The sequence below is a fragment of the Phyllostomus hastatus genome, unplaced genomic scaffold, assembly GCF_019186645.2.
Source record: "Phyllostomus hastatus isolate PE091 unplaced genomic scaffold, TTU_PhHast_1.1 phas_contig_10, whole genome shotgun sequence".
Lineage (NCBI taxonomy): Eukaryota > Metazoa > Chordata > Mammalia > Chiroptera > Phyllostomidae > Phyllostomus > Phyllostomus hastatus.
In genome coordinates, this window is record NW_025333499.1 from 836,642 (window position 1) to 841,386 (window position 4,745).

Genomic DNA, 4,745 nt, shown 5'->3' on the forward strand with positions numbered 1-4,745 from the left:
GATAAGTCCCTTTAACATTTCACATCATGAGGGCTTGGGGATGATGAACTCCTTTAACTTGACCTCATCTGAGAAGCGCTTTATCTCCCCTTCCATTCTAAATGATAGCTTTGCTGCATAGAGTTATCTTGGATGTAGGTCCTTGCCTTTCATGATTCCAAATACTTCTTTCCAGCCCCTTCTTGCCTGCAAGGTCTCTCCTGAGAAATCAGCCGATAGCCTTATGGGAAGTCCTTTTCAGGTAACTGTCTCCTTTCCTCTTGCAGCTTTTAAGATTCTCTCCTCATGCTTCATCGTGGGTCATGTAATTATGATGTGCCTTGGTGTGTGCTTCCTTGAGTCCGACTTCCTTGGGACTCTCTGAGCTTCCTAGACTTCCTGGAAGTCTCTTTCCTCCACCCGGTTGGGGAAGTTCTCCTTCATTATATTTTCAAATAAGTTTTCAAGTTCTTGCTCTTGCACTTCTCCTTCTGGCACCTCTATGATTCAGATGTTGGAACGTTTAAAGTTGTCCCGGAGGTTCCTAAGCCTCTCCTCGTTGTTTGTTTGTTTGTTTTTTTGTTTTTTTGTTTTTTCAATTCTTGTTTCTTCATTGTGCTCTGGTTGAATGCTTATTTCTTCCTTCTATCCCAAACCGTCGATTTGAGTCCTGGTTTCCTTCCCATCATTGTTGGTTCCCTGTACATTTTCCTTTATTTCACTTTTCATAGCCTTCACTTTTTTCCTCTATTTCTTGACCATACTCAACCATTTCTGTGAGCATCCTGATTACCAGTGTTTTGAACTCTGAGTCTGATCGGTTAGCTATCTCTTCATCGCCTAGTTGTATTTTTTTCTGGAGCTTTGATCTGTTCTTTCATTTGGGCCATACTGTTTCTGTCTCCATGTGCCTGTTACTTAGTAAGGGGCAGAGTCTTAGGTATTTACCAGGGCAGGGCTACCCATGTCTCTGCATTGTGGTGATGTATGTGGAAGAGTGGTCTGAGAGGAAACAATGCCACTTTCCCAGCTCCCAGCCTGCTTTCAGATACTTCTTCCACTACCCAGAAGGAAATTGGGCTCCTTTTGTGCTGATTCTTGGGTATGTGGTTTTGTGTACATTCTAGAACCCTGTAGATCTCTCCAATGAACTGTCCTGTGAGGCTGAGTTTCTTCTGCTACCTCAATTCCCACAGGTTTTTTCAGTCAGAGGTTTTGAGGCTTTATTTCTCCACACTGGAGCCCTGGGTTGTGCGGTCTGTCTCACTCCCCAGTTGTCCTTCCCAGTTTACCTGCATGCAAATGTGGCACCACCCACTCTGCCTGCTGCTGCCTTGCTGCGAGGCCTCTCCACCCCAGCTGCCCGTCTCTGCCCCTTCTACTGGTGTGAATGAATATTTCTTCTTTAACTCCTTGGTTGTTCGTCTTGCATACAGTTTGATTTTCTGGTAGTTCTAGTTATTTTTTGTTTTTAAAATTGTTTTGTCCTTTTTTTGGTTGTGCAAGGAGGCAAAGTGTATCTACATGTGCCTCCATCTTGGCAGGAAGTCCAAAATTTATTCAAAAGCTGTTTCCTGTGTGTTGAATGAGTGTCAGTCTGGGAACTCACACTCAATATTATAAATGCCTAAGTTGCACATTCAAGTCACACCACTCAAAGTGCTGCAATGATGCCTGATTCATTACTGTGAATGGCAAATCTTGCCCATCAACATCAACAGTCAGGACAAAACAGCTCAACAATTAGGAAAGGTTGTAATCCATGTGGTATCCATTTTACACCAAAAGCACTGTTGCTTTCAGCCCTTGTCTTGGGAACTAGTCTAAAAGTTCTGTACTTTCCCCCCACCCAACCCTGTGCACCAATCATGAACCTTAGGACTTTTCATGTCCCAGAAACAGGTTCCCCAGGACACAGGGCCTTTGCTGCCAAAATCAGGATACACATGGGTCAATCAATTGCTTGATTGTCCTTCAACTATTTCAAAAAGCTTTGTAAAATTTTAATTGGAATGTGAAATTTGGAAGGAACACCACCTAAAATAACTTATCAGATATTATTGTCTTTGCTTGGGAGAATGAAGTTAATGAGAAAATACTCAGGTGAACGTGTATTGGATTTGAAAAGATGTTACCAGAGTAATGGTAGAAAGTCTGGAATGTTAGCCCACCTGTCACGTAATTTCACAAATGTTTCAGTTTGGCAGTAAGTCATTATGTTCAATCATGTGTGGCAAGTGCATAAAAAGAAGAAAAGTAAATATTCAAAAGCCTTTTCCCAGTAAAACTTCTGTTTACCAACCTACTTCAAATAACCATCAGAGAGAATTAACATTCTGAAAAACTAGATGTTGAAATAATAAAAACAGGATGATTGAATACTTGGACCTCAGAAGCCTCTCTGTAGGGACAAAGGTGCAAAAGAGTTTAGAAGTCATATCAAGCAATGTCTACATACTTTAATAGATATTGGCTGTTAAGCTGTAATTTATTCAGGAGGCAACAATGAATATATTTGAATTTTTCACTTAAATGCTGATGAATTAATTGATGTAAAAGACCATACCATTTGCAAAGTATTTTTTTACAATGCAATAATATTTATTATACCTAATTTGACATTCATAGTAAAAATCATACCTCTATTTTATCATTTCTAGCACATATGTCACAACCATTTCCAACTCTTTAGGGAATATTAGAAAATTTCAGCTCAAATATTATTATTAAGGATGACAGGCACAACCAACACTAAAGAAGCTACATTCTACATTAAAAAATGTATGAATATTGATTCCAAAAATACTTTTGTGGGAAACATAAATATTATAATTCTTGTCAGTGGCACAGGAAGGGGTCACATATCAGGATGGCAGAGCTCTGTCTAGGTGATGTCTGATAGCACCTGTGGAAGAGCCCCAGTGCTGATTAAACACACACATTGAGTATTTAGCTGTCCCAAGTTAACTGGATTGCTGATGGGCACACTGCATGCTCTGCATGAAATTCTATGAAGACCTGATGTGTGGAAGCCAGACATGTCACTATCATCTTTTACTTCATCAGCATTGATGATTCTGGAAACTGAACAACTATCCTCTACAATTATCTTATACTCTATGGTGGACCAGATGTTAATTCTCCATTCTTTGGACAGTATTGTGGCACAGACACTAAATAGCAAACTATTTTGAATATCATCTTCACATGTACATGGTCTCATGTTTCTTTCCTATGCAGGCTCCCATTTGGAGGTGGAAGGGATTCTGGCAATCAGAATAGATTCAATTTGTTCCTCATCTCCTCACTAGAATTTCTCCTATTGCATTTCTCCATTTTTAAACATTTTGAGTGCCCAGGACCACTGGTTGGCCCACTCTGTATGAGCTGGATAGTAAAACAAGCAAGAGGCTCCAGTGTTACATGACAACCTTAGACCATCTTCTTTTCCTCTCCTCCTGCCAGCCTCACCTCAGAGATTGCCAGTGATTAAAAGACTTGAGGATCCTGCCATTTGCCATCAGAATCCATCAGACATGTGAAAATCAAAAGCTCTGGATTTTCAGGGAAAGGTCTGATTACATCTAATTTTATAATTTTGAAACTGCAATTTGTTTAATGTGTGGACAGATGTGAAAAAATATTTTATGTCTTTCTGAGGACTCATGCCTACATTCACAAATCAAAATAAAGTAAAAAAGGAGGACATAAAATCCTATTTATCGTATTTATTGTATGATTTTTAGCCATCTAAAACACATATATTCACAGAACATAACAGCAAACAAATATATTGCAATACAAACAATGGGAAATTATGGTGATGAGATAATATCCAACAATCTTTCCTCTTTCTTTGTTTCTACAACTTGTTATCATGTGCCTATGTTATATTTTCTTTTATTTTTCACAGTGAGAAGATATTTTATTACCCATGTATTTATGAATGGGTTTTGGGTTTTTTAACCCAGGAATTAAAACCTTGTAAATTTGTATTGTCAAAAAAAAAATAATGAAGACAGGTTAGCTACTCATTGCTAATAAATTTAATCATTCATTTATAGAACAAATGATCACCAAGAAGCCACAGAGCACTCTATAAATATGACCTCACTGAGCCACAAACCACCTGGACAAGGAAGGAACACAGCACCCCTGAGGGCTTAATGAACCCTCCTGGGATAGGGGAAGGAGAAAGCAGCCTGGATTCCAGCTTTCTTATCCCAATCCCACACCCAGTTTCAGCTTCTGGACCATAGGGGCCAAATCTTTGAAACATGATACCCCTTTGGAAGCACTTCAAGTCAGCCTGCCTGGAGGCCCCATCCCCAGATATTCTCCAGGGCAGGGACCCAGGAACCTGTCTGTGTGATTTGGAGAAAATCATATCTCTCTCACTTCAGAGGTTGAGGAGGACTGGCCTCCCTCCTGTCTCTTTTCCTGTCCTGCACTCCAGGCAGTTAAGCTACTGTTGAAGGAGGAACTCAACAGACTGGTCCAGCTATGCAACTCAAGCATGGAATTAGTCAAACAAAGTGGCTTCTCCTCAGTCTCACAATTTAATATCCCCCCCTCCAACCCATCCGCCTTCCGTCATTGTGTCCTGGTGGCCTGCATGGAGCAGGACTTTGGTGTCCGACAGCATGGGTGTGAATTGCAGCCCCATGTATCCCACTTTCCTTAGCTGTGAATTGGGATTTTATAGCTGAGGGCACCTGGTGGTGCTCTGAGGACTTCCACAAATGAAGTGTGGAAAGCACCTGGCT